This window comes from Caretta caretta, chromosome 7 (assembly GCF_965140235.1).
Source record: "Caretta caretta isolate rCarCar2 chromosome 7, rCarCar1.hap1, whole genome shotgun sequence".
NCBI classification, from domain to species: Eukaryota; Metazoa; Chordata; order Testudines; family Cheloniidae; genus Caretta; species Caretta caretta.
In genome coordinates, this window is record NC_134212.1 from 6025098 (window position 1) to 6050006 (window position 24909).

The window sequence follows — 24909 nt, forward strand, 5'->3', positions numbered from 1 at the left end:
AGCCTTAATTCCCTACATCAGAAGCCAGGGGTGGTGAGATTGCCTTCATGCTGCGACATTCACTCTGTGCCCCCTACTGTGGAGTGATGGATGTTGTAGGTCCAGAATTTGATGGCAAAGCAACTGCAGTGCACCACAGGGAAGTTATGCCGTTAGCCTTACAGATGAAAAGCACCATCATCTATATATTAAAATACTAACAGAAGGAAAAAGCATCCCGGTAATATGAATAATTGTAGTGGCTACCATAGATCATGCGTAGCTGCACATCCCAAGATAGGATTTGCATTTCATGGGGTGCCCTTCTCTTCCTAGGAAAAACAAAGCAGGATGACAAGTGACAGGCTGTATTTTCACTGTAAACTTTAAATGTCCTTGGTTTGGGGATGTAAGACATACCCTTCATGTTCCCTGGATTTAATTCCCTGGGACTTTTATAGGGGCAACAGCAGCTTATGTTATAGCTGAGCTTATGTGAAGTCTTTCATTATAACTAGACTGTATGATTTTTATTGGTAAATGTTGGGAAACATCAATTTCGTCGTACACACACAAACCAAGGAAAAAAATATTTCCATCAACAATAACCGCCGTTTACAGGTAGGCAACGAAAGAAAAGTGCTGTTTGAGACCTTATTAGCATTTACAGATATTTACTTTGTATATTTTGACATGTGATGTTGACAATTTGTGTTTTAATGGTTATTAAGGGTTAACTTTTGAATCTCATCATCTATGATGCCCCCCAATATTTCCCGCAACTGGGAAAATTGAAATGGATACAAAGAGAAAAAAAATGCTTAAACCCCATAATTTTGCGCAACTGTGAAAATGTAAATCTGTAAAAATAAAAAAAAGGTTTAAATAGAAACATTGATAGTAGTTGTCAACATTATAAAAATAAAAATTGAATTTTGCCAAGATTAATTATAACTTCCTTTTGAGGTATTGATAACTCTCTGAAAAATTCCCCTTTCTGGCTGAAATTCTCCTTGCTTGGTCTCAGACCACAAATTATTATTTAAAAAAAAGAAAAAGATTCAGTAAAATCCCTTCACCTGTGATTTATTTTACGGAAAGGTGAAAAAATAAATTGTCCCCCTTTTAAATCAATGTTAATGGCTGAAACTGACAATGTGAAATGATGTTCCAGTTAGCTTGTCCTCACTGTGAATTAGGCCTTTCAATTCATGCAAAGGATGAAAGAGACAGGAGTCCCTCACTGCTCTACTCCTCAGCTGAGCACTAGAACAGAGAAGGCTGGGGGCAAAGTTATCTTTAAACTACTATTGTGCTCCCCTGGATTCTAAAACTTACTGGGGGACTGCACAGTCCCTGGCACATATTAAAGCAGCCTCAAGGCTGCCTTGATTTATGTTCTGCTACTTACAGTCTCCTAGCCAAGAACAGTTGGAGCACAGAGTCTGGGGAAGCCCTTTATGTACTGGGACCATTTGTGCCTTGTTTACAGCCTCTCCTACGCTACTGGAGCAGAACCAAGAATAAAACCCATGAATGTACGAAAGCTCAAGACCTGATTCTGCAGGACCCCGGACGTTGTGTAATCTTGTACACCACTGCAGAGTGAGTTCCGAATAGGAATGTTCTGATTTGTTCTTACACCCAGGAGTCAAATTGTGACAATAAGTATGAAGTATATACTGGATAATGATGAGGAACTTGTAATAATGATAAATATGTAGCTTTTACACAGCACTTTTCATCCATAGACCTTAAAACAACTTGCAAAGGACATTACATATCACTGTCTCTCATTTACAGGTAGGGAAACTCAGGCACGGGGAGGCAAACTGATGTATGCAAAGTCACTCAAAATGAAAAGGAGTACTTGTGGCACCTTAGAGACTAACCAATTTATTTGAGCATAAGCTTTTGTGAGCTACAGCTCACTTCGTCGGATGCATCCGACGAAGTGAACTGTAGCTCACGAAAGCTTATGCTCAAATAAATTGGTTAGTCTCTAAGGTGCCACAAGTACTCCTTTTCTTTTTGCGAATACAGACCAACACGGCTGTTACTCTGAAAAAAGTCACTCAGCAGGCCAGAGGCAGAGACAAGAATAGAACCCAGGTTTCCTGAATCCCAGTCCAGCCAGTCCAGAAGACACATGGTTTGTGGGGGCCCGTCCTTTCTCATGGAAAAAAAAATATATACTACCACAGCAGAGGCAGGTTGTCAACTCACAATTTTAGCACTAATCTCATACCATTTAGTGTTTTCTTAAAGCCCCAGCTTCTGGAATCAGGTGATTACATGACACCATTTTTTAGCCCTCAAATTGTGGAGAAAAGCTTGAAAATGTGATCCTGAAAGGCTCAAATCCAGAAGGCGAATACCCCCGCACCGCACTTCCCAAGAAAATCATGGTCTGAAATCCTAGTCCTGGTGAAATCAATGGCAAAACTCTCACTGACTTCAACGGAGCCAAGATTTCACCCACTACCGGTATTATTATTGTTTAAATCTCATGATTTTTCAGGGGCCTGACTCATGAGTTTTGAACACTTGTGATTGGCAACACTCCTGAAGCTTCCCCTATGGCAGCAAAAACACGATTCCTAACCTTTTCATGAACTGAACAGACCCTTTCAAACGCATAATGGCAACTCCAAACACACCATTGTCTGGGTTCTACAAACATCATTCCAAGTGCACTGTGAGAACCAGACTTGCATAATGAAGACTCAGCGAAATCCTTTACTAAACATCCATTCTCGTTTTAATTCCGCAGCCCTCTGCCCAAGAGAGCTCTCAGTTGTTAAAACATCAGTGTCCCTTGAAAAGCTTGCACTGTACCGTAGGTTATCTTTTGACATTTTTAATTACACCATTCTGTTGCTTTCCAGCTCAGCAAGATACAGCGCTGTCGACCAGTCTCAAAGGATTTCTTTATATCTCCTAAATAAGGGAGAAGATTGCTTCACAGCGTTTGATTCTACCAGGGTTTATACTTTAATTTCTAACTGAACACAGCTCTTACTGAGCTCCAGACAGACAACTGTGGCCTTGGTAGCATATGCAGTCCTTTATTTGTAAATTTACAGAACAATTGACCTCTCCACAGTTATTTCATTGTGTACCTTGTGTACCATCACATTCTAGGTTTCATTTTTTATAATGAACTCTGTCGATTCTATTTTAAATTAAAGCTGTTTCACTATGACGTCTTCATGGTGCTATTTTTGCTTTAAAAGGATATTTACAGCCTTTGATGTGTAGCAGTAGACAGTAAACATGGTTCCCTTTTAACATATCCTGGACAAAATACTCAGACAAAATACTCAGAAATATTATAAGCAATGTCACACTTGGAAATATCGTAATTATTTCAAAGTTGAGGCTTACCAGAATTACTGACCCATCTGTGAATGCCGTCACCAGCAGAATGGTTTTTGTGCATGTTGGTTAACACTGGCAAATACTGTACTGTCTGAAGGAAACAAGCTAAGCCATTTCATTTTGTTAAGTACAATAAAGTTGTTTAAAACAAAGTACAGGAGAAGATTGAAACACGAAGCAAAATATAATCTTGTTAACTGCAGACAGTTTACTGAATAAATCTTCGCCACAGATTCAAGTCAGTACCCTTATAAATAGAACACACTGAGGTCAGACATTTAAGCACTCACACAGTAGGTGAAAATAATCACTGAATAAAAATGGGTAGGGTAAGGTACAAGGCAACAGAGCTAAAAACTAAAAGAATGACACTGCATCTGGTGTGAATAATTATTCTGGCATTATTCTGTCCAACGTTAATCCTCAATGGTTCATAAAGGTTCAATCAGTCTTTAGTATAGCCCAGGAATCATGGCAACAAAACAAAGAGTAACTGGATTAAAATCTTTACATGGTCACAGGTCATGTCTATGTCACATATGGCCGCTCAAAGGAATATAAAGAAGAATCCACTAAAAGAAAATTCCATTAGAAAATATAACTTCCTGGTGTAAGGGCTAGCTCAAACTACAGAGTAGGTACTCTGGCAGTATAACAAAGGTGCAGTATGATTAATATTTGAAAACTGTTTTCAAAATTATGTCAGTAAAATAATAAAACAAATAACCCTAATTGTAATGTCATCATCTAGAAACCTGTACTGTATACAATTTGCTTAAAATACCCAATGGTTCCAGACTTCCTGAAGCTGAATTTACCAATGAGAGATCAGCATGTATTTCTATTTAAAACCTTTCATAATTATTTTTAAAATAAAAAACATGTTATGGAAGCTGAAGCATTTATCTTTGACTTCCTGCAGCTGTAAACTTCAATTTAACAATTAACCTTTTTCATTCACAAACAGCAAGAACAGCAAGGTTTAAAAAAATTCTCTAACGGGTACCAATAACAGTAAATCAGCAAAGTTATCACATCACTACATGTACACACAGCATAGGTGCCTATCCCCTCTGCCCCCCAGCACAGGCTTCAGCTTCTCTCAAAAAATACATAACAAAATACAAGTTGCTAATAAAAGGTCATTTCTTACCTAATCTCACCAATGATTATGCCAGTCTGGTGGTGGTGGGGGGAGAGGGGAGAGGAGGAGGGGGTGGAAATCCGCTCAATTGTTCTGCTATATTAGTTTTTACAGTTTACTTTCCTGGGGTATGCTGCTACCAAGAACACAGACAGCACTGCAGTGTGATAAAACATCTTGTTTTCGTTCTCAAAACTGCATGGCACACACTGGTAGGAGCCTTCTTGAAATGAGCAGCAGGCTTTTGTGGAAGCCTTTTAGAAGAGACACACACAAAACACACTGTTGCTTGAACGAAAATGTGCTGTAGGAACCATTAGCGGGGAAAAGTGTGATTTTTGCCCTGTGTCTGGATGGGCTTTGTAGCTTACATTGCCTTCCTCAGAATTCCAGCTTGGTCGTTTTGGTTTTCCCCTACCATCTCCTCTTCCAGCCATCCAAATGCTTTCAGCAGACCCCACAATGTTGGCTTTGGTAAATGACCCTTAGAGGCAGCCAGAGTATATTCCATTTGCTCTCCAAAGCACAAGACATTAACAAGGAAATATGTAGCCCATCGAGAATAATTGCCAGCTTGGTAGCGGAGCCTGAATCTTTACTGTTGCAGTGCTCTCATCTCCTGCATGCTAATGAAGCAGTGATGTCAGCAAGTCAAAGTCATTGCATCTGGACAGTTCAAATTGTCATTGGCCAGTGTCTATAATTTATTTACATGTAAATCAGGCTGTTCTTACCAATCAATAATCCCTGCAGGCTGTTTAGAAAAAGACAAGAAAATCCTTTTATCTGGCTCACGTGTATATTACAAACAGTTGTCTAGCTACCCACAATCAAAACTGAATGGTTTGAGGATACCAATTATCCTTCTAGACCTATGATCTTATTTGTTGCTGACCAAATCTCAATTTACTATCCAACTTGAGTCACTGCATCCCATTTAAGCTGTTCTACCCCATTATCTAATATTACAGCAGGCTATTAAAGAGACCAATTTTATAGTTCATAACAATTTATTTTTCTCCTAACTTTCAATGCCCTCTTAATTTTATTCCCCACTAATCTTAGACACAGCATATATGAACCAGCAGGGCTAAATATTCTGAGTAATACACGTTATTATTAAGGTGGCATTTTATTTAGTGCATATTTTATGACCTGTACTTATCTGGCCCAGAGAGTCATGTGATTTTCATCTTTTGTGTATATCCCAGGTACATATTCTGGACCACAGGAATAAGCTCACATAGTCAATGGAGAAAGAGCATCCCCATCACACGCCATGGTTTTAAAAGAAGAGAAACCATACAGAGTAAACAGTGTGGTCAACGCTTGGGCTTTCATCACAAGACTGACAATATTTGGTGTTTTCCTTAAAGCCCAGCTCCTGGAGTCATGTGATTACATCAGAATCTGAGGTTCAATTGAGGAAAAAGGGTGTTTCTAGCCCTCATATGTGAAGACAAAAGCTTGAAACTGTGGCCCTTATAGGCAAAAAACAGAAGGCAAATAAAAAAGAATCCAAAATGTATTACTTTTGGACCAATCTCATGATTTTGGGGGGCCTGACTCAGGATTTTGGAGTACTTGCTATTGGCAATGGTGAGTAAGTTAGCGATGAGTTTCCAATGTCATATACGATGGATTTTATTATGTGATATAAATTTGGTTTCATTATGTGGGATTATACTCAATATACCAAGGGCCAGATCCTCAGCTGGCCTAAATCAACATAACTCCACTGACTTCAGGAGAGATCCTTTGGGCCAGACCTTACTGAAATAAATATTTATGAAATTAGCAATTTTTTCAAAAGAAAATATCATTTTATGTAAATTACTGGTTCAAACACATGGCCCTACATAGTAAGTTATATGCTCTAAAGCAAGGAATCAGGCTCTGATCCTGCAGTTGCATTCACAGAGGCAGAACCCAGAGGCTGCTCCAAACTGGCCCCTGGCTCTCCCGAGGGGTGTATGTATGTAAATGGGGGATGAGAAACACAAAGTTGTCTTTAAGCCATTTTTGTCTCCTCTGCCAGGTCCTCTGCTGAGCTCAGCTCAGCAAGACTCAAGGAACTGAAACCCTTTGTTTATTACAGTTCTCCATACAATTCTATTAAAGAATAACAGTATCAAATGCTCTACTAAGGATACACTAGGGATTTGGGTAGGTTTCTATCCCCCTCCTCAAATTACACAATTCAACAGAGTATGTAGGAGAGAAAACAACCTCCCCTGACACACACTTCCACTAAATAGCCACATTTTGTCTGTTCCTGCTTTCATCACTGTATAGGCAGGCTGGCTGTAAACTCAATCCTGAATGGTTAATGTGGATATAGCACAAGCATTTGGTAAAGCCCTGAACAGTCTGCCTGCCAAGGCCCCCAAGTGACGTATTTTATCTTTAATGCAGGATATGTTAATTCAAATATGTAGTAAATGAGACAAAACTCCACCGGGCAAAGAGCAAAATGAAGTTTGTTTACAGACTGATAATTTAAAGCAGAAACAAATTATACTTGTTTACTGTAACAATTTTCCTTGGAAATTCTTTTAAAACCACATTACATGCAGGTAAAAATGGGCTTCATAAAATGACAGAAGATTAGGGTCGGAAGAGACCTCAGGAGGTCATCTAGTCCAACCCCTGCTCAAAGCAGGACTAAATCATCCCACTAAACCACTAAATCATCCCAGCCAGGGCTTTGTCAAGTCAGGCCTTAAAACCCTCCTAGGATGGAGATTCGACCACCTCCCTAGGTAACCTATTCCAGTGCTTCACCACCTCCTTGTGAAACAGTGTTTCCTAATATCCAACCTAGACCTCCCCTACTGCAACTTGAGACCATTGCTTCTTGTTCTGTCATCTGCCACCACTGAGAACAGCCGAGCTCCATCCTCTTTGGAACCCCCCTTCAGGTAGCTGAAGGCTGCTATCAAATCCCCCCTCATTCTTCTCTTCTGCAGACTAAATAAGCCCAGTTCTCTCAGCCTCTTCTCATAAGTCATGAGCCCCAGCCCCCTAATCATTTTCCTTGCCCTCTGCTGGACTCTCTCCAATTTGTCCACATCCCTTCTGTAGCGGAGACCCCAAAACTGGACACAATACTCCAGATGTGGCCTCACCAGTGCTGAATAGAGGGGAATAATTACTTCCCGTGATCTGCTGGCAATGCTCCTCCTAATGCAGCCCAGTATGCTGTTAGCCTTCTTGGCAACAGAGGCACATTGTTGATTCATATCCAGCTTCTCGTTCACTGTAATCCCCAGGTCCTTTTCTGCTGAACTGCCGCTTAGCCAGTCGGTCCCCAGCCTGCAGCGGTGCGTGGAATTCTTTTATCCTCAGTGCAGGACTCTGCATTTATCCTTGTTGAACCTCATCAGATTTCTTTTGGCCCAATCCTCCAATTTGTTTAGGGCACCCTGGACCCTATCCCTACCCTCCAGCGTATTTACCTATCCCCCCAGCTTGGTATCATCTGCAAACTTGCTAATGGTGCGATCCATCCCATCATCCAGATCATTAATGAAGATGTTGAACAAAACCAGCCCCAGAACCAACCCCCGGGGTACTCCGTTTGATACCGGCTGCCAACTAGACATCGACTCATTAAACACCACCCGTTAAGCCTGACGACTTAACCAGTTTTCTATCCATCTTATAGTCCATTCATCCAATCCACACTTCTTTAACTTGCCGACAAGAATATTGCGGGAGACTGTATCAAAAGCTTTGCTAAAGTCAAGCTTTTTCACGTCCACCACTTTCCCCATATCCACAGAACCAGTTATCTCATCATAGCAGGCAATCAGGTTGGTCAGGCATGACTTGTCTTTGGTGAATCCATGTTGACGGTTCCTGATCACCTTCCTCTCCTCCAGGGGCTTCAAAATGGATTCCTTGAGGACCTTGCCAGGACCTTGCCAGGGACTGAAGTGAGGCTGACTGGTCTGTAGTTCCCCAGGTTCTCCTTCTTCCTTTTTTTAAAGATGGGCACTATATTTGCCTTTCTCCAATCGTCCGGGACCTCCCCCTATCGCCATGAATTTTCAAAGATAATGGCCAATGGCTCTGCAATCACATCAGCCAACTCCCTCAGCACCCTCGGATGCATTAAACTAGCCCCATGGACTTGTGCACGTCCAGCTTTTCTAAATAGTCCTTAACCTGTTCTTTCACCACTGAGGGCTGCTCACCTCCTCCCCATATTGCGTTGCCCAGTGCAGCAGTCTGGGAACTGACCTTGTCTGCAAAAAAATCATTGATTACTGCAGCTTTTCCCACATCATCCGTTACTAAGTTGCCTCCCTCATTCAGTAAGGGTCTCACACTTTCCCTGACCACCTTCTGGTTGCTAACGTACCTGTAGAAACCCTACTTGTTACTCTTCACATCCCTTGCTAACTGTAATTCCAATTGTGCTTTGGCCTTCCTGATTACACCCCTGCATGCTTGAGCAATATTTTTATACTCCTCCCTAGTCATCTGTCCAAGTTTCCACTTCTTGTAAGTTTCCTTTTTGTGTTTAAGCTCACCGAAGATTTCTCTGTTCAGCCAAGCTGGTTGCCTGCCATATTTGCTATTCTTTCTGTGCATCAGAATGGTTTGTTCCTGTGCCTTCAATAAGATTTCTTTAAAATAGAGCCAGCTCTCCTGGACTCTTTTCCCCATCATATTAGCCTCTCAGGGGATCCTGCCAATCAGTTCCCTGAGGGAGCCAAAGTCTGCTTTTCTGTAGTCCTGGGTCTGTATTCTGCTGCTCTCCTTTCATCCTTTTGTCAGGATCTTGAACTCGACCATCTCATGGTCACTGCTGCCCAGGTTGCCACCCACTTTTACTTCCCCTACCAATTCTTCCCTGTTTGTGAGCAGCAGGTCAAGAGGAGCACGGCCCCAATTTGGTTCCTCCAGCACTTGCACCAGGAAGATGTCCCCGACACTCTCCAAAAACTTCCTGGATTGTCTCTCCCAGCAGATGTCAGGGACTCTTCAGTTCAAAGATTAAATGCCATTTGTATGAGAGCTCCTGGTGAGCACTAATTTTCATTAAACAGATTAGTAAAAAGCTTGTAGTTTTTCTGTATTTACTATTGAGGAGCTAGGGACACTAAATGCACACACTTCTGAATGGAGCGACTCGTGGTAATGAGCATTGCACTCCATACAAGTGTTGGCAGGAGATTTTAGCTCTGCCCCTAAGTGCATGCACCCAGCCTCACGCATGCACCTGATCCTAGGGTGACCGTACATCTGGGTTTTCCTGGACATGACCTCTTTTTTCTCCTCTGTCTGGGAGGATTTTTCTGCTCCAGCCATTGAAGCTCAGAAGGGGCCATCTCTGCATCTGGATTGGTCTTTCCCCTGCAGCTGCCGGATCCCGCCTGCCCTGGCCCAGCCCAACAGGTAAGCGGAGCTGCCAAGCGCCTCTTGGCCGGTCTGCTTGCCCCGCCACGGGGCCTCAGAGCCTGGCCAGGAGGGGTGACAGGGCTAAGCCCCTGCTCCCTGCCCTGGGGAGGGGAGAGGCCTGCAGGGAGGCAGTGACAGGTTAGCTCTGCGTCCCAGGCCTGTGCCAGCCACCTTGCCACCGTGACAGGGAACATGACACTGCCCCCCAGCTCGAGTGTGAGGCTGCAGGTACCCTGTCCAGCACCCCCCAAATACCCCTCTCTGTACACACAGACCCATGCAGCACCCCAAATACTCCCTCCAGCACCTCCCCAATTGTACTCCCTCCCCAGCTCCCCCTCCCCCCAGCAGTGTTCTCTATTTGGGAACTTGAAATATGGTAACCCTAATCCTGCAGGTATTTTTCATGCATAGGAATCACTGCCATTTCCATTGCAAATCAGGTGGTAGAGCGAGCAGATATGATCCACCTGAACTAACCGTCTTTTATTGTGCTCAGAATGGTCACACCCCCGGTTTGTTTTGTTTTGAAGGCAGCATCAGCTGCTCCCACAAAAGTGGCTTTGCATAATCAGAAGCTGGGGCTGACAATTTAGCTCCCACAGTCAGCCTGTTCTAGCCCTGCCACTCCTCAAGTCTAACTTCTGTGGCCTATTTGTTTGACTATTTATGTTGGTAAGTAAATACTGCTGGAAATAGCAATTACATGCAGAATTCCAAGATTTTAGGTGCTAGTTGACACACAATGTTACAATGAAGGTGCAGGTCGTGACCTCATGTAACAGCCCCATAAAACAAATGTTTATAGCCATGCAGCTAACCTAGGGGTTAGCTTAGAAGAAGAAACCTTTGCATCATAGAAGGGCATATATTTCTCCTCACTCCTGGCAGATTTCCTCCTCCAGTACTTGAGAGACAAAGTATTCTCCAAGTACAATAATTATTGGACAAGAAGTACTATTAGTCTGAGACAAACCAGATGAGATTGTTCAAGTTTTGGTTCCAAATTTCTCATGAAAATGTACTTTTCTCTTCTGGAAAGGTGCTGAATGGGTTTGTAATCATCACTTTCATATTAACTGCTCTACTGCCTGTGAAAACATCACACATGTTCAAGTAACTCCAGAGGGCAAATTGTGTTTCTTATGACCGAAACTGTGCATTTTAAAGGGGTGTTTCATTAAGGAGAAAGGTGCTGGCCAAGCAAACGGAGCTCGTTTCATAAAGGTCACTTGAATGACTTTTACAACTATGGAGATGGATCTTGCCAACACTCAGATGAGATTATTGCTCCGAGCTACCATTTTGTTCAGAGAAGAACTTTGGGACGGGATTCGGAAATTAAAAAAAGAGAAATTATTATCATCAGAACTTCGAATCCCATTCCCAGATTAGGCAGTGCAAGGGCAATAATTATGCCAAAGAAATGTGACATCCTTTTTTGCTGTTGTTAAGGCAGAAAAACTGACTATAATGGTCACTAATTTGTACAAATTCATCCCCACAGCTGCAGGAACTGTCATTTTAAAAGTACACAAGCTTTTTTCAACAGCTCAGTTTACTGATTACTGATTTACTTAATTAATTAGCCTCTTACAGTTTGTATGGCAACTTCAACCTTCTCTGTATGTATATATATACATATATATATATATCTTTTTACTGTATGTTCCATTCTATGCATCCGATGAAGTGGGCTGTAGCTCACGAAAGCTTATGCTCTAATAAATTTGTTAGTCTCTAAGGTGCCACAAGTCCTCCTGTTCTTTTTGTCAATCAATAGGGATTCATGTTACATTGTTTATTCTTTAGACTGCAAAAAATAATACACTACACAGCGAGTGGTAGCAGTGGCAGGTAATCATCAGTGAGGTCACCAAGCTCCTAAACCAGATGGATGTCAGATCAAGTTGCCTTTCTGAATTATTTAGTGAACATCCTCTAAAGAGGCTGACCAAGCTTGTCAAGGCAGCCTGCTACGGAAAGAATGTGGTCGCTTGCGGATGACTCACGGGCTAGGAGCTGCCTCTGAGGCTCCCTTACATGGCACTCGGTGAATATGCAGCACAAAGAAGCAAATCCTGCTTTGGAACTTGATTGCTGGCACTCTCTTTAGCCAGAGTAAAACTGCAGCTGGCCAACGATCCCATGAAGCTCAGAGAATCAGAGGAAGGTACATCAGTGAGAGAATGCAAAAAGGAAACACTGTTAGATAAAAGCAGCAGTGACCTACTTACAGTACATTTCAGAAGGGACATTACCCCCTTTGGATAGGAAAAAAACCATCTAGCTCCCAATGCATGTATCTTCAGAGGAGATACAGGCTGAGGAATCTACAAATACCGAGTGCCAGGTTGTAAAAAACCTTGCCCTAAACACACAGTGCTAAGCAACGCTCCCGATTTAAAGCTACAAAACAATACATTTGTTCAACAGCATGTACTGGCTGGAATTCTTCTTGCAATTGTGGTGCTGATTGTTGGTGGCGATGGTGGATTATTTTGTTGCTGTTGTGGTTCGTGTCACAGTACTCCATCACGGATCCTTTGTTTGCTCACAATAAGCCTCTCAAACTTCAGATACACACAACGAAAGCTCACTTGTTCCACGTTATTTTACCCACAAAAATGCAGAATTGGTTGTTTTACAGTCATTTCTTCTGTCCCCTCCACCACTTCTGCCCCCACCCTTTGCGGTTTGCACAGAAAATCTGATACATCTGATCATAAGAATGCCACAATAACTAACTTACATTGCAGAAGCACATGGTGCAGTGATAAGACACTAGATTGGGAATCCAGAGCTGCCAGTTCTAGTCCTGGCTCTGCCACTGAACTGCTGGGTGGCCTTGGGCAAGTCACTTCCCCTCTCAGTGCCTTTGTGTTCCCTCCCATCATCTGTCTGTATTATATGTTCTTCAGGGCAGGGACAATCGCTCCCAGTGTGTTTGTACAGTTTGCAGGAGGGGGCCCTGATCTCAGTTGAGGCTACTGTAATACAGATTCATCATCATCAGCCAGCCTTATTCATCAGAGCCACAAGTCATTCTGTAGCATGGCTAGTAAATAAATACTCTCTTGTTTTGCATATTCCTTGCCTGCACTACACCCACTGTGTTCCTTCCTAAAGGATCTTTAGCACGCTCAGGGGATGTGTTATTTCCTCATTAATATGGACTAAAAAATGCAGCAAGTTGGTTATTGAGTGGTTTTCATAATGAGTCACTTTCTTTTCATTTCCTGACCATTTGCAGGTACAGTCTGTCAACTGGTAGGGTCAGAAGAGCATGACCATCCACAGGCGACAGCTAAGGTGGGTAGGATCAGAGGTTGGAGAGAGACAGGCTGCTGTTGGCGAAAGCCGAAGGAGAAACAATGTGATGAAGCAACTTCCAAATGCCATCAACATCCTCAGAGACTAGTCGGCAGTGTGCTGGTCTGAACGATAACCTCAGCTCCTGGATATGACTGTGCAGGGAAATGAAGACATGAATACGCCTCTGGATTCTCGGAATGAAAATCCCCAGCTGAAGGAGAGAAAAAGTGAGCAGTTGGTAGACAGAGAAGGACTGATGGCCTCAGAGGAGAAAACCTCCCACTTAGAACTAACATGGGTTGGAATGATGAAAGCTAGGTTAGAGGGGGAAAAAAGCTAACCACAGAAAAATGAAGACTTGCAGCCTTTCATATAAAGTTGGATCAAAACTGGCATGAATAGTGGCCACTGGAAGCCCTGGAGATCAGATCCTTCCCTCTCCAGGATGCCTGAACGAAGGGATTTGCCTCCCAGTTTAAAAACAAAATGTTGCTGAGTCGGCAAAGAGGCTGCACCCTCCTGATTTCCTTCCAGTTTGCTGGCAGCTGCAAAGAGCGGATACAAGCTTCAAGAAGGAGCAGTGAGATCGAACAGGAGGGTGCTTTGACCTCATTTCCTCCTGATTATACCCCTGTCTTTGTCAGGAGAAGTCAACCGTTTTGGGGACACGAAAAGTTATTTGGAAGACATGGGCTATGAATACACTCTTCCTTTTTCAAACAGACTAGGGTTTTTTCGGGGGGTGGGGAGGCATGTTGTCACAGACATTCCCAATTTCAGTGCCAGAGGGAGTTTTGGCCTTTTGGATGAATGCATTAAAGAAATTGCAAAAGTAAATGGGGGGGGGGTGAGGGGGGGGACAAAATTCAGATGGTGACAGTGTATTCTGAAAACTTGGACTTTTTATATTTTTGCTTCAGTTTGCGTAGGACTCAGGCTTTTATCTGTATGTTGGTTAATCCCTGGCTTTACATGTTACTCCTGTGCTTATAATTGCTACTTTTGATTCGAAACGCAGAGACATGCATACAAGAGAAGTGGATGGTTGATTTTCTAGATGTTAACGTGTAACACTGGTTGCAGGTTTAAAATAGTATACAGTTTGGCAGCAGGCTGTATGAGAGGGGCCTCCATGTACTCCATGTCCTCTGCTTTCATATCTGTAATTTTATGTGTAGAAATAATTATTTACATATATTAATAAATTATCCAGTAATGTATGCTTAGTCCTGCAAAGCCCTAAGCACCCTCAACACCTATTGGTTATGGGTGAAATATACCCATTGGTCCAGCAAAAGGCCTATAAAGCACTGAAGTCCTAATTAACTTCTCAGAATAGAGTTTAAGTGGTAAATAGGCCTAATGCTGTACTGGGAATAATTTCTCCCTATATTAGTAACAGATTAGTAATACTGTAGATCAGGGGTTCCCAAACTTCATTGCATCACAACCCCCTTCTGACACTGCGCAATGCAGAACCATTGCGCAATGCAGAATTTTGCAGAAATTAATGTTAGGTGGGCAGAATTTCCTTCCCCCCCCACAAAAATGAGCTGCAGAGATGTCCGCCACCACTAGGGATCGCTGGACCCAGCAGAGCCCAGCTCACAAATAGAAGACAAGGCCAGAGGGAGGGGGAGGGAACTGGAGGGTTCCCAGCAGGGGCAGTTCCCAGCGCACCCTGAAGGAAGGAGGCAGCATGGCACAGGAAACTCTGTGCAAGCCCAGGACCCAGCGTCAGGCTCTCTCTCCCTCTGCATCCCTGGGCTCTAAGAGGGTAGGGTCTGTGAGTGTCTGGGCTGCGGCTGGGCTCTGGGGGGGGAGAGGGGGAGGGTAAGGGGTGAGAATGTCTGGGCCTCAGCTGGGCTTGGGGGAGAGGGTGTGTGTCTTGGCAGGGGAGGGCCCTGCAGCTGGCCTCTGATGGGTAGAGGGTGAGTGTCTGGGCCAGGGGTGGCACAGATGGGCTCTGGGGGCGTAGGGGGTGAATGTCTCCCCCCTCCTCCCCCCGGCTAGGCTCTGGGTGGGGCAGAGAAGCAGGAACTGGGTTGTCATAGGTTTCTTTAACACTCTATTCCTGGGGGAATTTTTGTGTGTGTCTGTATTGTTACAGATATACTGGCTGACAGGTATTTTGAAATAAATTACCCAAATAAATGAAACTGGCATCATTATATAGTGTTATTTTGACAAATAAAATTTGCAGAATTTTAACATACTGTGAGCAGAATTTTTGGTGCAGAATTCCCCCAGGGAAGACAATATAAATAATCTCTACTCCCAAAAATTGATAGAGTGTTATTTAACCCAACTTTTTTGGGGGAAAGCGGAGGAGGAAAACAAGCCAGAACGCCAAAGTTAGGCCCTCATCTTGAAAGCTAGTCTTCACGGCCACTGAATGAAGCAGCTTGCAGTACTGGGGCCTTAAAATAGCCAAATTACAGCTCACACTTAAAGTGCACAGAGAGATGAATTGCACAGGAGATGCTGGCATTTACTTGCAGTAGGTCTGAGTATGCTGGCTCAAGTCAGAGCTATCAATTTCTCTTTCATTCACATCACAATTCTTCACTGTTTACAAGAAAAAGAAAACAGCACATGAGGAGTATAATATGGTTACTCCATTTTTAACCCATCATGCTATACAAGCTACTGCAGAGGGCTTGAGATACTGGCAGATCTTACATGTCACGTACACTGCTGAGACACAATGGAGCAAGATACAGACTGAATTTCAATCACTGTATCTTCTTTTTTTATAATCACCTTAATGCTAGACGCTTAGAGCACTTAACAGTAATAAGCCTTCTTCATCGCCTCCAGCCTTAACTATGCATGATTATATTTTTTGCTTTTGTATTTTGGTCAGATTTTAAACAATGGTGGTGTCTGTTTTTTCCCCTCTGTCTTTCTTTTAGCTTGACAGCATTCTCATTTTAGGAGGAAAAGATGGTCCCTTTAACAATATCTCCAAAGGTTGAGTTAAAGCATGTATCTGAATTTAAGCTAAATAAACTTAACATTGGTGTTTTTTTAAATTAAATATTTTTCTTGGGGGCTTTCCATGGCCAATAAAACTTTCTCCAAAAACATGCGATGAAGGAAATTCATAAATCTTCTGCTTATCTTGTGGGATGTTTTCCAAAAGATCTAAACCTTTGATCAGTTACACAAATTAATTTTTATTTACATAAAATTACAAATTTACAATAAAACTGACTCGCCTTGAAAGTCTGTTTTGACATATATCCCGGCAGCAGCTTTCATTTATTTCATTCTAGCTGTTTTTACTATCTGATGTTGTCTGGGTCAATGTCATGTTAGACATTTTTGGTTTGAAACATACCCACTGGGGTATTTAGGGGCAGTGCTTGTGCCTTGAGAACTTCCCATCTTCCTCCATCTATCTTCTGTCCCCTTTACTGCGGCCCCATCCTTCTTGTGGGTAAGGCCAGGAGATGACGCCTTCTGGAGTCCATCAACCTACCTCCTTAATCAGCAGGCAGGAGTGCTCTTGAGTGGCTTTCCACGTTGTAGGCCGTCACAGGATGGTGGCAGTTCACTGGCCCAAGAGCAAAAGACTGTTCTGAAGATTCCGATTAGCTTTCCTGAAGAACAGCGCACAGTCCCGCTAACTTAGATTGGCCAAGGTCGGCATTATTGTACAACTCCACAGAGGTGTGCTGCAGCACGGCAAGACGACAGACCTAATTTTCAGTTTTCAGTGGCATGCATTTGTCCCTCTGTCTCCTGTGGAGACATTCTCCCAACTCTCTCTCTTTTTGCTTTCTCCCTTCTGCTCTTCTGTGTGTTCAAATGGGTTCTTAATGTTATGTTGTCTGCACTGACTTACCCAACCTATATGAGAAAATGTTTTTCCTGTACATTTTGCCTGGACGTGCATGAGCCTCCGCTACTAGAAAACATATATTTTTGGTCCATTAAGTCCACACAACAGAAATGAGAGCAATGCCATAAGACTCTCCTTCAGAGAAGCAGGAATCTCAGCAAATGCCAAACTATACCATGGATAAGAAAAGCAACATGGCGATCATATGGAGAAACAGCAAAAGAACAAAACCGACTCCCATAAGCATATAGCGATGCAAACCAGGGAGTTTTCCTCATATGTTTGCCACATGCCCCCACATGAAACAAAAATCCGTCGCTGCTGACAGTACCATGATTGCAGAGAGAGCCCTCATTTGCAGTGCTTGACGCTGGTACAATAGCTTCCAGATCACTGCCTCCATCTGTCTCCTCAGCAAGGTGTGAATATTTCAGTAATGATGCGCATTCATTTGCACGTGCGCACCTGAGCGGCTCCATGCTGACAGATGAATCTCTGGCCATTCTGGATGACAGAACGATTGTGCAATTTCCTGAAGTTCTTTTTAGAATTAATCTACTGGAGCTGGGTTACACCTCTTACCCAGGGCCAGGGAGGATGATGGCCCTGATCCAAAGCCCCTTGAAGTCAACAGAAATTGGCGTCAGTTGGCATTGGATTGGGCCCAGTATCCTCCATGGAGGTTGCAGAACCAACTTGATACTCTTGACTGGCAAATATCTCTTGTGACCAGAACACAGGCAGAGCTGCTTGCATGCACAGACAGGTGACCACACTAATGCTCAGTAATTGCATCTGCAGAGGCTTCTGGGTAGTAGCTAATGCATCTAGGAGGAAGAGATTTCCTGGATGACAGTCTTAATTTTCACAATTTCTGTGACATGAGTGTGCCAGACTGACAATACTCTGTCATATCCTGAGCTGCCCTTATAAAACTTCACTGAAGTAAGTCAAACCTTATTGAATTAAGGTTAATACTTCGGGGAGGGAGCGGTGCACACTGTATTAAAAATGCAATTGTGCAATTTTGTACCAGTCTCTAGTAGGGAGAGGGGATGCTAATTTCTTTCCTCTGTATCAGCCTTTGATGCCTCCCTCCCCGGAGAGAGATGCATATACTAGTTCCAACTAGATTCTCCAACAGACAAAGAAAATACTTTTGGATAAAAGCCTAGGTTTTCAATGGACTCACAGCCTTCTTCCTGATCCAGCACACAGACAGGACCCCTGGGCCATGGAGGGCCCCAGTCCTTAGGGGAGCATTGGAAGGACTTAGCCTACCCATAAGACCATGTGCTTCTTCTGAGCTGAAGCTCCGATGATTTGTAACCACAAAGAAACCCTGACGATGGGGTGATGCCTGGTAAGCTTATTAGCAAACATGTAGGTTCTTTTATTGGTTTTGTTTTCTCTGTAATGCTTTTTACCTTAAGAATAAAGTAGGCTTACTGAGATCGAATTGCGTGGTAGCAGTCACTGTGTTGTCAGTCTCTGCAAAGAAAGCAAGCAGGCCTGGGTAGGCAGACTGCCTGTGCTGGGAAATGCACAGTGAAGACAGGGAACTGTGCAGTCTGGGAATACCACGGATAGAAGGGAGAGAGAGAGAGGCGGGTTTCCACCCAGAAAGGCAACGGCTGGCTATCTGGAAGCTGAGAACGGGTGCCCTTGCACAAACACGGAGGGGGATATGCAGGTGCAGTTGCCTTGAACTGTGACAATGAGAATCTGCATCAGTGATTCAGTGGCCTAAAAATGCAGCTTTTGCCTCCTTTTAGAGGTAGACTGGGGCTGATATTGATGCCAGAGACAGAATGTGGAAGTCACTATTTAAAGCATAATGCTCCCATTTCCACACTGAAACCAACATGAACCACTTATCAGCCTCTTTCCTCAGATCTGCTGCATAGATAAAGTCATGCGGTAAAACCCTGGCCCTTTTCTTCTCCAGGCAGTCAGCTTTCACCAAAAAGCCCTATTTTTGCCCCCTCTATAATTTAGACTTGAACATTTCATTCTGACTGCAAGTTGCCAAATACACTCAGATTGCTCAGAAGGCAAAGCTTGAAGAAGACATTTTATGAACACTTATTCTCAGTTATTAAAATTTTACACTGACTGGAATGCACGGAGATGTGGCGATGAGGTTCTGATTATAGGACCAGCTGCACCTTTGACTTTTCTCTGGTCTCACTGAATGCACCCCTCTCAGGGGTTAGCCCACTTGCCTTCACCTGTCCTGGGATGGAATCCCACCATTCTCCCACTAGGTCTTGAGATACTGCCCCCATGTGCCACCTGGAACTTCTCAGCAGGCCTCGCAGAGCTCAGCACCTGCAAATCTGCCCTTCAGGAGCTTTCTTACAGCAAAGTATTGTTTAATCTTAACAGTAGATTCCTAAATTAATCAATTCCGGGACCAGAAGGGACACTGTGACCATCTAGTCTGTCCTCCTGTATAACACAGGCCAGAGAACTTCCCCAAAATCATTCCTAGATCAGGTCTTTTAGAAAAACACTGAATCTTAATTTGAAAATGGCCAGTGAAGAGAGAATCAACCACCACCACCCTGGGTAAGTTGTTCCAAACACAGCACTGGACTTTTAGAACAATAAAATAGTCTACAAGCATATCTGTCTTCCCTGAGGCTTTCCATCCCCTGGCAATTAGTGATCCTCAAAGGCTTCAGACTCTCTCTGCAGGACCTATCGGTGTGTCTCTCTGTGTCAACCTGTTCTACCATGAACAGCTCACTGACCACTCCCTCCCTCCCCACATTGTCCCTTTCTAATGGTTTAGTTTCCTTGAGCTGTTAGTTTCCAGCCTTGGCAAAAAAAAAGGAACTTACCTGGTGCTTGTAAATAGCATCTTCCCAGTTTAATAGCCCAGGTATTTTCCCTTAGCCTTCTTAAAATGATTAGCAGGGAATCACTCATCTAGGGCCAATGTATAGCCTTCCTGTTACTTTCCCAACAGCCCTACTATTAAACTAAATCAAAACATGCACACAGCAAACATTCCAACCCAATATAACTAAAACAACTCTTCAAGAACCAGGTCACATCCAGCATTCATCAATTCTTACAGATCAGCAGCAAGAACTTCACTTGCAGTATAAGAACCTATATAGAAAGGAACAGAAATAGAATTTGAACTTTTCATCTAATATTTCTTCGTCTCCTACTAGCTCAAGCCACTTTTATTATTTGTGCTATTACCAGTCATCTTTCCACAGAGTTAAATCTCCTTGAAAGCTTTTTCACCAGCTTTATTGGAAGAAAATAAGTCATCATGAAGCAAAGTGCCTGTCTGATTTTTGCTTAGGGACTCTATCCCACTTCCACTGATGTTACTGAGAATGTGTCACATTTTAAAGACTTTTTCTGCAAAATAAAAAAAGCTTGTTTCAGACTCTAGTTACTATTACTAGATGGAAACAGTGTATTTGCCTATCACAGCAAATACATAACCAAGCACTTAAAAACAATGACTAGCTTAGAACATCTCAATTCTTATCCTACCCACATAAGAAAAATGTATGCAGCTTGTTTAATGCCAACTACAAAGAAAGATACTTTTTTGGGGGGTTACTATAGGTCTTTGGGAGAGGGCCTATGAGTACAGGAACAAACACATAATGCACTGTGCCCTTTGGAGGAAAAATGAAAAGCTTGTTCAGGATTATAAATAAGAGTGGATTCACACTATGCTTTTTATACCCTTTTGGGGTGGGGGGGGGGGTGTACACATGCATGGGCTTATGAAGACAAGGGACTGAGAATACTGCTTAAATCCAAGCATCCTGCTCTACGCTTCAGCTAAGAGTTTAGAAAGATGAGTGCCTACTGTTAAGTTCCTAAGCCCTTATTTGGGCTCCCAAATAGGTGACCTAATTTTCAAAAGTGCTGAGCATTTCCATGGAAGGCGCCGAGTCCACAACACTTTTAAGAACCAGGCCACTTATTCAGGGGTTTAAAAATGGACTTCGATGCCTAACTTTAGGCACCCAGGTTTTGAAAGGCTTTTCCTGCATTCCTATCCCATTTACTGATGGACCTCACTGCTAACCTACATCTGCTGTAACCTGTGGTAGGGCCTTCACACTACAACATGTGCAAAGCGGGTCAATGGATTTGGTGGCATTGTGATGCAGACAGCTGTTCAACTTCGCCCAGCATTCTGGGCACGCTTGTGAATAAGGCTGAATGAACTCGGGTGTCTATCAGGTAGAGGCCAGTATGGTGTATTAATCACATTTGATGCCTGCTATTTCCTCCTTCCCCCACTGTTTTAATTAGAAATAACATTGCTATCATAGCTTGAGTTTTTTTTCATACTTAGGAATAAACTGCTTTATAGAATGATACGTTGAGATTTCCTTGTGCTTTCTGTGTTTGTATTAGAGTTTCCTAGCTTATAACAAACCATGAAATTCACCACTCCGGCCACAAGTGACCTATGAAATATACCACCCAGACTGTGATTTATATGGCATCTGACTCATGGAAATTAAAAGGCTTTAATATTCCCTCTAAGACCTTACAGAACTGAAATTTTACACAGCTGAATTTATAAAAAAATTTGGGGGCAAAAACTATTTCATTGTTTTATTTGCCTCAGAGGTACGAATATTAAACTCGGGATAAAAATAATTTGCTCAATATTAACTAATTTGAGTGTATAATTTGAACAGCCTTCTTGATAATATGCTTTCTAGTCTGCAAGCTATTTCATTTGCTTCTTTTCCAACAATTTGGATATTATGTAGAGGAATATTTTTAACAACAACTTCTTCAGGGGTAATTTACTGCTAATTAGGCAAAACATATTCTGGCTGAAATAAAGTAATTGAGAATTGTCTCTGCCTCATAACATTTAATAGGAGGAGGACAGTCCCTCATAATCTATAGGCCTTTCCCAAAACCACACCAGGAACGTCCACCAAATACAATACACAATAGCCAGCTGCATCAAAATCATTAAAAAAGCCCCATGTGCCACTGCAAAGAGGTCACCATGTCAGCTGTCAAATCTATATGGTTGAAATACAGATCAATCCCAAATCCACATCAAAGGGGACTAAGGTGAAGTCAATCAAACTGCTCAGTTTGAAAGCTGAATCCCTTTGGTATTATAAATGCATCCCTTTTCAAACTCTGCTAAACCAGTTTCCGTATTACAAATCGCAACAAAACTCTTCTCATATCATGATCTATGGGGAAAGTAATCAGCACAGTAAGGGAAGATTATGATTTGGGGTGGAGTAGGACTACATTGGGTCTGAGTCCACCAAAAGTTTGGACACTACTTTCAACACACTCCTCCCCGCACTTGCTCCTTCTCTGGAGAGTTAGCCATGTGGTCATTAGATCATCCAGTCTGACCTCCTGTCTATCATAGGCCACCAACACCCACACACTAAACCCAACAACTAGGGTGGCCAGGTGCCCAGTTTTCGACCGGAAAGTCTGGTCGAAAAGGGGACCTGACAGTGTCCAATCAGATCTCCTGACCGGACACCCAAAGTCTGATTACTGTGAGCGTGGGAGGCGCTGGGTCATCACTCGCTCCAGCCCCTACTCAGCCAGGGCCGCCTCCTACCTTTGTCGGGCAGCTTCAGCTCCCAGCCTCAGCTCCACAGGCAAGTCCCTCCTGATCCGGGCAGCGGGAGGGGAAAAGCAGCAAGCGATGAGAAGGGGGAAGGGGGAAGAGGAGTGGATGGGGGCGGGGCCTCAGGGGAAGAGGTGAGGCAGGGGCGAGACATTGGGGGAATAGGCAGGGCAGTGGGGGGGCCTCAGGGGAAGAGGTGGGGTAGGAGAGGTTCCAGCGTTCCTGCTAGAGTGCCTGATTTTTAAATATTGCCAAGTTGACAATCCTACCAACAACCAAAATGAGATCGATGTTTTACAACCCACTCCGCCTGCTCTTCCCCACTCCCCTCACTTCCCTAGCTGATACAGGAGATACAGCCCTCTGAAGACAATGCAAAGACTTCTCTTGAAGCCAATCGATCAGAGTCTTGGTGTATTTCCTCCAGCTTCTGCCCTGTGCCAGAGAATGGCTGAGCAGCACCAATTAGCTACATGCTGTGTTGCCGGCTGCTCGTTGACTCACTTCCAACCACGGGGCCCAGATCTCAAAGATCCCGCTTTGCAATTATCCCTCTCCCTGAGACCACGAGGGCATATTGACCATTGCGAAGTGAGCTAACAGTAAGCACAAGAAGGGTTTGTGAAATCAAATTGCCCAGCATAAAATCACAACTTGTATTTAACATTAAGGGAAAAGTCATTATTTAATATTACCGCTGCAATGAGCCATTATTCGTTAAGCATGCTGAAAAACCACAGGCCATTTCTTCGTATTTTTCCTCACCCCTCTGTGCTGCATGCAGCATTATCTTCAAAGGGTGAAACAAACAAGTTTGCTAAACATTAGCAGACTAAATTCGTCAGCCTTCTAAAAATAATGGTTGCTGCCAGAGATTCTGTTGATCTCGCTGTTTGGTGGCTCAGAAAGTATTTTGCCGACTGCTCTAGAACGGATTGTTCTTCACAGGGACATCTTTGTGACAACGAACAAAACGTTTTTTCTAAAAAGCAGTAAAAAACAGGTGGCGATCAGAAGGAATCTTTTTCTTTGCGGGGATTCAGCTTTGCCACCCAATCAGTAACACAACCCTTTGGGCTGAAATGAAAAATCACAGGTACTGCAAATCAGCTTTACAACGGCACTACATGCTGCCATGTTAAGGTATTCACACGATGCCCCCTTATTTTAAGGGCTTATACTTGAACTATAAAAAGTCCTTCTATGCAGAAAACGGTTATCTCTTTATTTATATTGCAATAGCAGACAAGAGACTCAAATTAGGGATTAGGGCCCCACTGTCCTAGGCACGACACGCGCACCACAAAAAGACAGTGCCTATCTCAAAGAGGAAAGACAACAGGTGGCTAAAACAGACAGATCGGAGGAGCTCAAGGTATCAGCAAGACCATGATAATTAGCATAGTGAGCCGCAATCACAGCCACCTCGCCACGGCTGAGTCTCCGCAATGCTTGGCAAACAAGCAGTATTTTTATCACTAAATTTCTAACAAACCTATTTGGCTGGTTTGACAGTTATTCTAGAGCAGGGGCAGGCAAACATTTTGGCCTGAGGGCCACATCGGGTTTCCAAAATTGTATGGAGGGCTGGTTAGGGGAGGTTGTGCCTCCCCAAACAGCCAGGCATGGCCTGGCCCCCGACCCCTATCTGATCCCCCCTGCTTCTTGCCCCCCCCGGGACTCCTACCCCATCCAACTCCCCCTGTTCCCTGACGGCCCCCCCAGGGCTCCTACCCCATCCAACTCCCCCTATTCCCCGTCCCCTGATGGCCCACCCGGGACTCCTGCTCCATCTACCACCCCCTGCTCCCTGTCCCCTGACCACCCTCTTGAACTCCCCTGCCCTCTATCCAACCCCCCCTACCCCCTTACCGCGCTGCCTGGAGCTCTGGTGGCTGGTGGTACTGCAGCCATGCACCGCACAGCACAGAGACCGGGTCAGGCTGGGCTCTGAGGCTGCCCTGCCCCAGGAGCTCGCAGCCCCCCCCCCCCCCGGCCCAGAGCATAGTGCTGGCGGCGAGGTGAGGCTGCGGGGGAAGGGGGGACACTGGGGGAGGGGCCGGGAGTTAGCCCCCCCGGCCAGGAGTTCAGGGGCCAGGCCGGACGGTCCCATGGACCGGATGTGGCCCACGGGCCATAGTTTGCCCACCTCTGGTCTAGAGTGACACAGGCAGAGGCTGCAGATTACAGATGCCTTCATGCAGTTATAGAACTCAAAGAATTTGT

The 24909-nt window shown here is 43.8% G+C and overlaps 1 protein-coding gene across 3 annotated transcripts in view; it reads right to left on the reverse strand.

Moving 5' to 3' along the window:
* The window catches only part of PRICKLE2 (prickle planar cell polarity protein 2), a 184245-nt gene that overhangs the window by 67897 nt on the left and 91439 nt on the right, over positions 1–24909 (reverse strand). The window contains exon 1 of one of the 3 annotated variants that reach the window (XM_048857850.1): positions 4514–5127. The exons of the other annotated variants lie outside the window; for them this stretch is intronic. The gene's annotated coding sequence lies outside the window, so the exon portion shown is untranslated. Of the gene's footprint in view, positions 1–4513; positions 5128–24909 lie in introns of those variants that run through there. 3 annotated transcript variants of the gene reach the window in all.